Raw genomic sequence first — 13896 nt, forward strand, 5'->3', positions numbered from 1 at the left:
TCCCACACCTGGACTGTATTGCATCAATTCTAAGACGCCCACTTATTCACATGCTTAAAAACTGAAGTACAGCTGATTTCCAATATCGTGTTCATTTCAGGTGTATGGCACAGTGATTCATATGATGCTGGGAAAGACTGAGGGTAGGAGGAGAAGGGGACGACAGAGGATGAGATGGTTGGATGGCATCACAGATTTAATGGACCTGAGTTTGAGCAATCTCCAGGAAATAGTGAAAGGGAGGGAAATCTGGCATGCTGCTGTGCATGGGATTGCAACAAGTGGGACATGACTTAGTGATTGAACAACAATATATATATATATATATATCTTGTATCTATCACTTCCTGGCTGGGTGGCATTAAGGAAGTCACTTAGCCTCTCTAAGCCCCCAACTCTTCATCTAACAAATTTGGTAATACTCCAGAATTGTAATACTAAGTAAGCACATGGGCAGGAAGCCCAGTGCTTGATCTACAGTAGGAGTGCAATAAACAGCAGCTGTTCCAATTAGCTATTTTTTAATTTAAAATAATTGTGATTTTGTCAAAATAATGCCACACTTCAGTGAATCTAAGACATCACCAGCTATAACATGCACCATTGCTTATGCACCATCGAGAAATAAACAAGGCCAATTATAGCCATCAGGTGCACTACTGACTGTAAAAAAATGCATCTTGATTTTAAAGATGTTAAAATGTGAATCAATGCCTAGAGACGATCATGCTGAGTGAAGTAAGCCAACCAGACAGGGAAAGATAAATATGATATCGCTTATATGTGGAATCTGAAAAAAAAATAAACAAATACAAATGAACTTATTTCCAAAACAGAAAGAGACTCACAGACATAGAAAACAAACTTATGGTTACCAAAGGGGAAAGGTGAGGGGGGGGTATAAATTAGGAATCTGGGATTAACACATGCACACTAAAATAGACAAACAACGAGGACTATTGTATAGAGCAGGGAATCATGTTCAATATCTTGTAATAATCTATAAAGGAAAAGAATCTGAAAAAGTATATATATATGTATATTATAAAACTGAATCACTTTACATCTGAAACTAACACAACGTTTTAAATCAACTATATGTCAATTAAAAAAAAAAAACTAGGGGGTGACTGACTCCTGAGTATTACCTCTGTTTTGATTAGTTTGTAAGAGAGAGGGACCATCTATGGTCCCTTCAGTTCTAAGGCCCAGAGAGAAATAGAGATTTGCTCAAAATCACACAGCATGACAAAGGTCAAGTTGGGCCTAGACCTGGGCCTTTAGCTGCCAGTCCAGTGTCCTTTTCCGGAAACTTGTCTCTCCCTTACTGTTACCCCGAAACTCAGGACACCACTGAGAGCTTGGATTGCAGCTCTGAAGCGCAGGCAACATTTCTGGGGCCCAGGTGGAGCCCTAGAAGTGGACTCTGGGAAGGCAGGGCCGGGCCTGGTACCCAGAGGGGCTCGACAAACTTGTCCCAGGAACACAGCAGGGAGTTCTGGGTCAGCAGCAGGGCAGCCTCAGGACGGACAACCCCACAGGAGGAGCCTGGGGGCACCAGTGTGGCGGGGACCAGGGGCTTGTCTGGAAGCTGTACATGTACAGCGAGCTCACTGTTTTTAGGCAAAGGTGTCCATGGACAGAGGAGCCCAGTGGTCTACAGTCCATGGGTCGCAAAGAGTCAGACGCAACTGAAGGGACTTAGCACGCACACATGGGCTTGTTCAACCACTGGGCTGCTAGTGGTTATGACGATGGGGAGGGGGATAAAAACAGCCAAGCAGTCCTTCAGCTTTGCTTCCTCTTTTGGCAAAAAATTGCTCCCACCTCCCAACACTGAAAAGAGCCCTTGTCACTGTTTACTGAGTGTCTCACCCGTCCTCTGAACAGAGGCCCCGAGAGGTCAAGCCAGGCATCTGCAGTCACACAGCCAGCAAGGAGCCCGTCTGACTCCAGAGCCTGCACTCTAACCATCAGCAGCACTGCTCTTGCACGGTGTTTTTGTGTATCTGATGGTACATGGCCATTTGGGGCACCCGCCCCCTAAAGGGAAACCTACATCCTGTTTCCAGTTCTGCCTCAAAGATATGAATTGTCAATAACAGTGACTCGGGAGCTAATCGCGCAGGAGAAGCCCTGTCTCCTCTTTCCTTCCTCTCTCCTCTGGCCCTCTGCAGAGCTCCCAGCAGCCCCCAGTCTGCACGTGACCATGGCCTGCCTGTGGCCTTTGCAGCATTTTCACACCTTGTGTCTCAGAGCCACATTCTCCTCTTCTGCCCAATGGGAGGGAGGGTAAAGCTGACCTCGTGGGTCTTCTTTGGAGATTGCAGGCATTAATGTATGTTCTGTGCGGTGCACTCTACCTGGTTGGGGATCTGGGAGGAGGGTGGAGGAGTCAGGGGACACGGGTGTGACCCTTGGGCCTGTCACTGACCAGCTGTGCAGCCGGAGGCAAGTCTCTGCCTCTCGGAGCCTCGGTTTCCTCATCTGTATGATGGGGGTCGCAGCCTTGTCCCACCTGTCACTTACCTACAGCAGGTCGAGGCGTAAGACTGATGTTACTGTGGTTCTTGGTCATCTTCACGGCTCTGCTCCCTTGACCCTCTTTTCCCATCAAAAGAGCCCATCTAGGGGCTTCCCTGGGAGTCCAGTGGCTAAGACTCTTTGCTCCCAATGCAGGGGGCCTGGTTTTGATCCCCAGTCAGGGAACTAGATCCCGTATGCTGCAACTAAGAGTTTGCATGCTACAACAACGATCGAACATCCCTAATGTCACAACTAAGATCCAGCACAGACCAAAAAAAAAGCCCACCTAGGAACCTCATCCCAAGACTCCTCTGTTCCCTAGGGTGCTGGAAATCCTCACGGAACTGAACCGAGGGACCGCCAGGATCATCGAATCCTTCATCTGTGAAGTGGGCACAAGGACTGTGTCTGCCTCACTGCAGTGCGGGGAGAACCACGTGAGTTGATGCATGAAAATTACTTAGGGTATCTTCTCTGATGGGAAACCCCCTTTCCATAGACATGCAAAGGGAAACAAGCAAGGAGGGGCACGGCAGCAGGATCTGGGATGAAGAGAAGGGCAAATCTCCACGATCCATCTCCCATGTAGCCCCCGAATGCCTGGATCCCTGGGAAGCCCCTCCCCCATGTACGAGAGATGCTCTGAGTAACAGTGACACAGTGGCCCAGCCTTGCAGCATGGTAACCGCTTCTTCATTTTTTTGAAGTTTTTTATTTTGTGTGTGGACCGTTGTAAAGTATTTTTTGAATTTGTTACAATATTGCTTCCGTTTTATGTTTGTTTTTTTTCTGGCCGTGAGGCCTGTGGGGTCTTAGCTCCCTGACCAAGGATCAGACTCTCACCTCTTTCATTGGGAAGCAAAGTCTAAACCGCTAGACCACCAGGGAAGACCCCATATAACCACTTCTGAGGTGAGGTGAAACACTGTGGCCTTCACCCAGGACTCTCTCTGGGATAAGCAATTGTCACATCCTGGGGACACTCAGATGGCCTATGGGAAGGCCAAGGAACTGAAGTGTCCGATCAAAGCCAGCAAGGAACGGCCGCCAGCAGCAATCACAGAAGTGAACCTGGAAGCCGATTCTCCAGCCGCTGCAGCCTGACTGCTGAGCGACCCAGAGCCAGAACAATCCAGCTGAGCCGCTCCCAGATTCCTGACCGCAAGGACCTCTAAGATAGTGTTTATCTTTTCTTTGGCCGCAAGCAAGGCATATAGGATCTTAGTTCCTCTGACCAGGGATGGAACTCGAGCCTCCTGCAGTGAAAGTGCAGATTCTTAACCCCTGGACTGCCAGGGAAGTTTCTAAATGTTTATTTTTCTAAGCTGCTGAGTTTTGGGGTAGTTTGTTTTACAGCAGCAGTTACTGTTATACAGCAGTAAATAACTGATACTATTAAATCCGTTTTCATGTACACGTGTTACGGAATGCTGCTGTTGTTTAGTCGTTAAGTCATGTCCGACTCTTTTATGACCCGGCTACTCTGTCCATGGGATTCTCCAGGCAAGAATAATGGAGGGGGTTGCTATTTCCTTCTCCAGGGGATCTTCCCAACACAGGGATCCAACCTGAGTCTCCTATTTCCAGGTGGATTCTTTGCTACTGAGCCTACCAGGGAAGCCTATAGAATGCTATGTGCTCAGTCTCTCAAAAGTATCTGACTCTTTGTGACCCCGTGGACTGTGTAGCCTGCCAGGTTCCTCTGTCCGTGGAATTTTCCAGACAGAAATACTGGAGAGAGTTGCCATTTCTTACTCCAGGAGATCTTCCCGACCCAAGGATTGAACCAGAGTCTCCTGCATCTCCTGCATTGGCAGGCAGATTCTTTATTACTGCACCACTATGAAATACTAGACCGATGTTTAAAAAATGAAATGGATTCCTGTGTCCAAACATGGAAAGATATCCACGGTATGCTGCTAAGTGAAAAGAAATCTTGCAGAACAATGTGTATGGTGTGATACTTTTTGTCTAAAAATACGCTGTCATGGCCCAGCCAAAAAATCTAGAGGAATTTATCCAGACTATTAATAGTGGTTTTTTCTTTCATTGCAAAAGTAGGGAGGGGGCACAGAAGACCATCACTCATTATTTCTGTCCTGTTTGAACATTTTACGACATAACTGTCTTAGTTTGGTAAACTGGTGGGGAAAAAAAGACAAAAATTTTAAACAGATTTGCCTAAAATGAGCCTGGTAGAAAAACAAATTACACCAGTTTCCATAACCGATGACACTTGAAATCTCAGTGTTGAACAGATTAGGAGTTAATTTCTTCGTCCTGTGAAGTTCAGTCCACAGCAGGGAGGGGTGGGTCAGAAAGGCTTTGCTTCACAGAGCTGTCCTGGGATCCGGCTCTGCGTGTTCACACGTGGCTTCCCAGGTGGCCCTGGGCACAGACACCCCCAGCTGGCAGATGGGGAAAGAGAGGGCAGAGGATGAAGTGCAAGATTTTTTTTACGGGTCAGATCAGGAAATGATGCTAGGTCACTTCTACCCAAGTTCCTCTTAGCCGGGACTCAGTCCTCCGGCTATGGCTCCGAGTGCATGACCTCAGGACCATCTACCCCTTCAGCTCCCCAAGATGACTGTCCACGTTCCTTGCAGTGTCCCATCCGAGCAGCTCGGCCACAGGAATATCAGGGCAAGGCCCTCCTGCAGCCCCCGGATGCTACCGACCACCCGGAGGAAGGAAGCGCTGATGCTGCACATTCTAGAACTTGAACTCTCCGCTGAGGGAGGCCCAGCCTGTCTGGTGTGGTCCGGTCCATCCATCAGGAACACAGCCTTCTGACCTGGTGCCCCGCTCCGCCTCCTCCTCCAGGGTCAGGGCTCATCTTCTAGGGTGGGGCTGTTCCAGGATGAACTCCGGCTCACAGAGCCCCAGGAGTTGCCGGCAAACTGTCATGTGCTTCTGCGTGTATCTGAATGGCAGGACCAGGCTCGCCAAGGTCAAGAAGCACGTGGAGGCTGCTCTCTGTGCCCTCCCGCATACCAGGCCTGCCCCTGTGTGCAGGACCCTCCCAGCGAATCTCTGAGAGACCCAGGTGGGCAAACTGAGGCGCAGAGAAGGGAGGTCACTCACCCAAGGTTACACAGCTCCTGAAGGGTGAGGCTGGGAAGAGAGTGCAAGCAGGTCTGCTGACTCCAAACCTGGTGTTCCTCATCCTTACTCACTTCATTCATTCATTCACACATCCTTCTCCTGTGTGCCAGGCTCTGTGTGTGTATTTTTTCCTAATATTTATTCATTTATTTGGCTGCTCTGGGCCTTTGTTGTGGCACTTGAACTCTTAATTGTGACATGGAAGGTCTAGTTCCCTGACCAGGAATTGAACCCAGGCCCTTAGCAGTAACAGCACAGAGTCCTGAACACTGAACTGCCAGAGAATTCCCATTTTGTTAATACCCTTAAAATTTTTTGGAATAGGGACTTCCCTGATGGTCCAGTGGCTAAGACTCCTAGCTCCCAATGCAGGGGGCCCAGGTTCGATCTGTGGTCCTAGGGAACTAGGTTGAACACACGGCAACTAAAGATCCCATAAGCCATAAGACCTAAGACCTAAGACCTGGCACAGCTAAATAAATAAATAAATTTTTTTTGAAATAATATTACATTTACAGAAAAATTGCCAAGATAAAACAGAGAGTTTCTGTAAACCCCTCACCCGGATTCCCCTAATCTTAGCATCCTAAATTTACCATGTAGTGTTGCCAAGAGGAAACAACTTTGGTGCATTGCTGTGAAGGAAATTCCAGCCTTTACTCACATGTCACTCCAGCTCACACTGATGTCCTGTTCCACGAGCCCATCCAGAATGCCACGTTGCATTTTGTCACGTCTGCTTGACTTCTCCTGCTCCGTCTCTTCTGTCTTTCCTTGCTTTTCATGACCTGGAGTTTTGAGGAGATCTGGCCAAGTATTTCATAGAATGTCTCTCAATTCGAGTTTGGTGTTTTTCCCTTTGATTATATTGGGGTTTTGGATTTGGGAGTAGGAAACTATAGAAGCAGATGCAGCGCCCTCCTCATTACGTTATATTAGGGGCGTGATGCCCATATGACATCACCTAGGAGATTAACCTTCACCTCTCAATTATCTTGGTAAAGGTGGAGTCTGATAGATTTCTCCACTGTAAGGTTACCATTTCCTCCTCTGTACTCTATTCTTCAGAAGCGAGTCACTAAAGGCAGCCTATACTCAAGGACTGGGGAATTAAACTTCACCTCCTGGAAGAGTATGGTAAATTAGTTGGAATTCTTCTGTAAAGATGATTTGTCCCTTCTCTCCCAATTTTTAAAAAAATTTTATTATTTAATTTTTTGTTCAAGCCATGTGGCATATGGGATCTTAGTTCTCTGGACAGAGATCAAACCCACGCCCCTCATATTGGGAACACAGAGTCTTAACACTGGACCACCAGGGAAGTCTCTCCTGTTTATCTATATTTGGTTGTGATGAGTCTTCGTTGCTCTCTAGTTGCGGTGAGTGGGAGCTACTCCTTGTTACGGTGCAAAGGCTTCTCATTGCGGGGCCCTCTCTTGTTGCAGCGCCTGGGCTGTAGGGCATTCAGACTCAGTGGCTGCAGTACACAGGCTCAGTAGCTGTGGTGCATGGGCCTAGGGGCTTAGTTGCTCTTTGGCGTGTGGAATTCTCTCAGATCAGGGCTCGAACCCCGTGTTCCCTACGTTGGCAAGTGGATTCCTATCAACTGTGCCACCACAGAAGTCCCTTCGCATTTATTTTTTTATTGATTTTCTTATATCAGTACGGACTCACATATTTATTTTATACTTTGAGTTGTAAAATCCAACATGACATTATTTATTTTGCTGCTCAAATGGTTCCAGCTTTGGCCATTGGGCGCTCTTTCCAGGTTGGCTCCTGTGTCCCTTTGACATTCCCCTCTCCTTTTGGTTTTTGAGCCTTTCTTGCCTTTCCTGCACTACAAGATCTTCAGGCTTATTTTTATACTTCCCCTGTTTTGGCCTTGGACTCAGCTTTTTCTTGAAGGAGCCCCAATTAGTTTTATTGGAGAATAGTATTTAGAAACCAAGATCTGGGCATCTGGTCTTAGCAGCTTGTTGCTACAAGGATGTCACAGCTTCTAAGCCTTGTGAGCCATCCCATGACTTTTGCTATATCTATTCATTCAAAGCCAACCTCTAGACCCAGCCAACTCTTAGGAGGCAAGGATTATACATGGAGGCAGGAATACCAGTAGATGGGCCTCACTGGGGGTCATCTTAAAGACTTCTTGCCACCATGACTTAAACCAAAACGGGGCAGTTGTGATGCTCAGGACCAACCCCGTGTGCATGGTCAGAGGACAGGCAGGAACATGACACAGGACACAGCTGTGAACAGGAATAAGGAAGCCCTGTCTCTACCGATATACAATGATCTCCAAGATCTTCTGTTAAGTGAAATAGCGTGGAACAGAGCTACAGATGTAGGACTTCCCTTCTGTTAATGAGAGAAAAAAAACCAGAATATATATTTGTGTTTGCAGAAACTATCTCTGAAAGATACCCAAGAAGCCCATAACACTGCCTTCTCCTGGAGATGGGTGGATACTGTATCTAGATCTATCTATGTACACATAATTTAAAATTTTTATTTATTTATTTATTTTATTTTTGACTCTGCTCTGTCTTCGTCGCTGCGAGAGGTTTTTTTTTTTTTAGTTTCAGAGAGCAGGGGATACTCTCTAGTTGCGATTCTCAGGCTTCTCATTGCAGTTGCTTCTCTTGCTTCAGAGCACAGGCTCACGGGCTCCTGGGCTTCCGTAGCTGTGGCTCCCAGGCTCTAGAGCACAGGCTCAGTAGTTGTGGCACACGGGCTTAGTTGTTCTGAGGCATGTGGGATCGTCCCGAATCAGGGATCGAACCCATGTCTTCTGCATTGGCAGGCAGATTCTTCACCACTGAGCCATCAGGAAAGCCCTGTACACACAGTTTTTTAAAATTCTGGAACCATGTGAAAGCATTATCTATTCCAAATTAAATTAAAAACAAAAAAAGTTGTTGTTATGCCAAGTGAAGGACAAAAAGCCGATGATTTCCCTGTGGTTTGGCAAGAGAAATACAGCGGGCAGGCCAGGGACCCTGGGGAACACACAGGCTGAACTCAACACGGTGGTGGGCCAACCTCACTTCTGCAAAACATCATGGTCTGTCACACTGGGTTTGTGCAGTAGCTTTAAATGCTGCTGTTCTTGCAGTTTGGTTTGTGCGTAATTTGTAGCCGTGTGGTATAGTGGCCAAGAATATAGGACACAGGATCCTGACTTTGTGTGTCCAAAGCCTAGAGCACCCAGCTAGGTGATTATGGGCAAATGATGGAGGTCTCTGAGCCTCAGTTTCCTCTTCTGTATAATGGGGACAATAATGGTCCCTATCTTGCCGGTGATGATAAGGACTCGGTGAGTTAATACACGCCAGGGGCACAGAGCAGGGGTGGAACAAATGTAAGCTAGTATGGTTATCAAGTTCACAGATATTTAGGGAACAGAATAATTGAAATGATCTATATCACCTCTGAGAATTTTTGAGGTTTTATCCTTTTATCTTATTTTCTTTTAATTAAAATTTTATTTTATTTATTTATTTATTTTTAGGCCAAGCGGCATGTGGGATCTTAGTTCCCTGACCAGGAAGCATGCGTTGGAAGCATGGAGTCTTAACCACTGGACTGCCAGGGAAGTCCCAGGTTTTCCCTGTTTAAATGAATGCTTTTATTATTTGAGTTGGAGGAATGTGGGTCTGCCACGTGTGCATGGCCCATGTCCAGCCTAGCACTGTTCACCTTTGGACTAGCATGGTCTGTCTCCTTCCCAATTCCTTCCCAGCCTCCAACCCAGATTGAGATTGAGCTCTGCAGGGCAGGGAGGGTCTGTTCACCCCACATCTCCACTGTCTAGCCTGGTGGCCGGCACAAACTAGCATCCAGTTAACTTTGGGTAAATACGTAAATGCAAGCAGGAATGAATGAATGGAAAATCTGGCAGTGTGTATGTGACCTTGTTACTGAACTTCCACTCAGGTGATCAGAGAAGGCTTCCAGGAGGAAGTGTGGAAGGGGTGTGTGGCAAGGTGGGGGATGTTTAGGCAGAGGGGTCAGGCTGGACAAAGGTTCAGAGATCAGGCAGCATTTTATTCCTTTGGAAACTGAAAGTAATCTGGGTGGAGGTCAGAGGGTGAGGGTGGGAGGTCATGAAGGAGAAGGGGTCAGGCAGGTGAGCAGGGCCCAGATCACTCACTGTCAGGAGGAGGTAGACTTTGCCCTGAGCAGGAGGGGAGACAGGGCCTGGGATGAGGCGTCAGAGACTAGAGAGGGAGCAAAGGATTCCCAGCTGAGCTGGTGCCCCCCTCCCCCCAGGCTGCATATTGCTGTGTCGACTTTGGGCAGGTTGCTTCCTCTTTCTGGGTCTCAGTTCTTCCATCTGTGAAATGGGCACTGGGTTCTTATGAGGGTGGATACCAGACTGTATCACAACGCACACTCCCCTAGCCCACTGATAGGCTGGGAGAATCTGTCTCCTGGTTGACAGGACAATCTGGCATAATGTATTACACTGTTCGTAACCTTCAACTCAGCAGTTCCTTTTCTCAAAACTTATCCTGAGATAATAATTTAGGACTTGTGAAAAGATTTGGCTCAAAGGATGTTCATTAGAATGCTGCCTGTGATGGCAGAAAAATTAGAAACGGCCTAAGCGTCCAGCATTAGGGAAGTGGACATGATGCTATCAAAAGTTGTGCTGAAAATTTTCATCTAATGACATGCAAAGGTTTCCACTGCATATTACAAAAAATTTTTACTGCAAAATAGCACATCTCACTTTTAAAACATTCAGATCCTAAAGAAAATTATAAAGTAAAACCTGAAGATTCCCCTTTTACCCACCAATTTCTACTCCTGAAAGTTAACCACCATTAACAGTTTTTTAAATTGTCTTTCAGACTTAGATCAACAGGTATACAAACATATAAACATATATACATACCTATGTGTGTTAAATATATACGTAAGATGGTATTTCTTTTTAAGAACATTCATAGTTTTTGTTTTGTTTTGTTTTTTCTGAGCCTAATGCAAGATCTTAATTCCGCTACCAGGGATTGAACCCATAACCCCCTGTAGTGGAAGGACAGAGTCCCAACCACTGGACCACCAGGAAAGTCCCAAGAACATGCATGCTACTGCTGCTGCTGCTAAGTTGCGTCAGTTGTGTCTGACTCTGTGCGACCCCATGGACGGCAACCCACCAAGCTCCCCCGTCCCTGGGATTCTCCAGGCAAGTACACTGAAGTGGGTTGCCATTTCCTTCTTCATTGCATGAAAGTGAAAAGTGAAAGTGAAGTCGCTCAGTCGTGTCTGACTCCTAGCAACCCCACAGACTGCAGCCTACCAGGTTCCTCTGTCCATGGGATTTTCCAGGCAAGAGTACTGGAGTGGGTTGCCATTGCCTTCTCCTAGAACATGCATCAGTCCAGTTCAGTTCAGTCGCTCAGTCGTGTCCGACTCTTTGCGACCCCATGAATTGCAGCATGCCATGCCTCTCTGTCCATTACCAACTCCCGGAGTCTACCCAAACCCATGTCCATCGAATCGGTGATGCCATCCAACCATCTCATCCTCTGTTGTCCCCTTCTCCTCCTGCCCCCAGTCCTACCCAGCATCAGGGTCTTTTCCAATGAGTCAACCCTTTACATGAGGTGGCCAAAGTATTGGAGTTTCAGCTTCAACATCAGTCCTTCCAATGAACACCCAAGATTGATCTCCTTTAGGATGGATTGATTGGATCTCCTTGCAGTCCAAGGGACTCTCAAGAGTCTTCTCCAACACCACAGTTCAAAAGCATCAATTCTGCGGCGCTCATCTTTCTTCACTGTCCAACTCTCACATCCATACATGACCACTGGAAAAACCATAGCCTTGACTAGATGGACTTTTGTTGGCAAAGTAATGTCAGAACATGCATAGTTTCCTAATAAAATATTATCTAATTGCGTATACTGTGCTATATCATTATTGTAATGGCCCCCAAAGCATCTTGCCTCCCTCCATCTGTACCCTGGGTTTGGGCCTTCTCATGTTGAATTTGGACCTGATCATGTCACTTGCCTTGGACAAGGGGGCCTTAATAAGCCAGATACAAGGAAAGGCTTAATAAGAGCTTGCACTTTGAGGTGTGTCCTTTTGAAATACTCACTCTTGGGATCCAGCCGCCATGCTACAAGGAAGCTCAGATTAGGTTGCAGAAGGATTAGCAGCCACGTGGGGAGAGGCTCTGGAGGATGAGAAGCCACCTTGGAAGTTCCACCCCAGCTAAGCTTCCAGTTGAAGGCAACCACATGAGTGAGCCCTGCTTATGCCTGTTTTGGAGTGGTTTGTTACTGAGCAATAGATGATAGAAACACGGATTGTTCTGCAATGGTTTGGAAAATCTTAACAATACATACATATATTATGAATATCCTCCTAGGTCAGTTCGTATAAATTAGCTCATTCTTTTTAATGGCTGCATAGTTTTCCATGGGATCAGTGAAGCATAATTTACTTACCTGCTTCATACTGATGGGCATTAGGTGGCTTCTAATTCTTTGCCATGACAAACAACATTACCTGCTTGTGCGGACTGTTGTTGTCGTTCAGTCGCTAAGTCATGTCTGACTCTTTGTGACCCCATGGACGGCAGCATGGCAGGCTTCCCTGTCCACCACTATCTCCCAGAGTTTGCTCAAATTCATGCCCATTGCGTCAGTGATGCTATCTAACCAGCTCATCCTCCGCCACCCCTTTCTCCTTTTGCCTTCAATCTTTCCCAGCATCAGGGTCTCTTCCAAAGGGTCAGCTCTTCACATCAGGTGGCCAAAGTATTGGAGCTTCAGCATCCTTCCTTCCAATGAATATTCAAGGTTGATTTCCTTTAGGATTGACTGGCTTGATCTCCTTGCAGTCCAAGGGACTCTCCAGAGCCTTCTCCAGGAGCACAATTTGAAAGCATCAGTTCTTCGGCACTCAGCCTTCTTCATGGTCCAACTCTCACATCCGTACATGACTACTGGAAAAACCATAGCTTTGACTATACAGACCTTTGTTGGCAAAGTGATGTCTCTGCCTTTTAATATGCTGTCTAGGTGTGTCATAGCTTTCCTTCCAAGAAGCAAGTTGTCTTTTAATTTCCTGGCTGCAGTCACTGTCTGCAGTGATTTTGGAGCCCAAGAAAATAAAATCTGTCACTGTTTCCACATTTTCCCCCTTCTATTAATATTTTCCATGAAGTGATGGGACTGGATGCCATGATCTTAGTTTTTTGAATGTTGAGTTTTAAGTCAGATTTTTCACTCTCCTCTTTCACCTTGTGTGGATAGCATTGCCAACTGACACTACAATGTCTTTAGGATAAATTCCCAGAAGCGGAATTGCTGAGTCAAATGGTGTGCACTTGAAAACTCTTGGTGGATGTGGTCCAATTATTCCTCCAGAATGCGTGTGCCAATCGGTGTTCCTACCCGCAGTGGAGCCCCTAAGCCTTATCTAAGCTTGAAAAAACACTTAAACAGCAACAGGAGGCAGCGTGAGTGTGTGAAAGTGTTACAGAAGTGACAGGGGTGGGGTGAGGGCCAGGATCATGGGGAAGACTCTGCTGCAGCTGCAGGGAGCAGGGTCTGGGGCCCCAGCCCCGCCCCGGCTGGTTCCTTCCTCTTCTGCCAGAGCAGCTGTGCTCAGCACATCCTCTTTCAGTGCAACCCTTGAAGGCGCTTCCCCAGCAGACCTGCCTCGAGGGGAGGCTCAAGTTCCTCCAGCCTCAACCCCTGCTCACAGTGACCCTCTAGCTCGGATAGGCCCCAGCCCCAGCCCCCACCTCCTGCAAAGACAGGAGCTCTCCAGATTCGCCTGTGACTCTAGATGAACCTCTGAACTTCTCAGAGCCCATAACTGATTTGAAAAAAAGTTGGATGATAACCATATCAACCTTTGGGTGCTGTTGTGTATTTCTCCAGTAGACATCTCTCTGTATCTATCTATCTATGGCTTCTGCAAGCTTCCTAAAGAAGCATCCTGGCCTCTTGGCTCCCCTGGTCTGTCTAGTGGGAGGCAGAGATGGCAGGTAACTGCAGAAGTATCTACTTCTGTGTACTGACATATGGGGGAAGTGTCATCTGAAATCGAGAGCAAGTCCATTGGAATCTGATTTAGCTCGAAGGTGGGCAACTGGACAGGCATTGAGCTGAGGCCCTCAGATGAAGATGTTAAGACGGTGAAAAGCAGAGTAACTGCATTCCTGGTGGGTGGAATGGCTTGTGTAAAGGCCCTGAGATGGGAGTGCCATGTCACAATCACTTCTGATACTGAAAGAAT

General features: G+C 46.9%; 1 long non-coding RNA gene across 1 annotated transcript; it reads left to right on the top strand.

Moving 5' to 3' along the window:
• Positions 1-2103: 2103 nt before the first annotated feature.
• On the top strand, positions 2104-11542 carry LOC145544332 (uncharacterized). The gene is made up of 5 exons (XR_014081350.1): positions 2104-2338; positions 2849-2963; positions 9146-9230; positions 10647-10825; positions 11198-11542. It is a non-coding gene; the product is annotated as an uncharacterized LOC145544332 (long non-coding RNA).
• The last annotated feature ends 2354 nt before the right edge of the window (positions 11543-13896 follow it).

The sequence above is a fragment of the Giraffa tippelskirchi genome, chromosome 4 (assembly GCF_054371585.1).
Source record: "Giraffa tippelskirchi isolate mGirTip1 chromosome 4, T2T-mGirTip1v1.2.pri, whole genome shotgun sequence".
Lineage (NCBI taxonomy): Eukaryota > Metazoa > Chordata > Mammalia > Artiodactyla > Giraffidae > Giraffa > Giraffa tippelskirchi.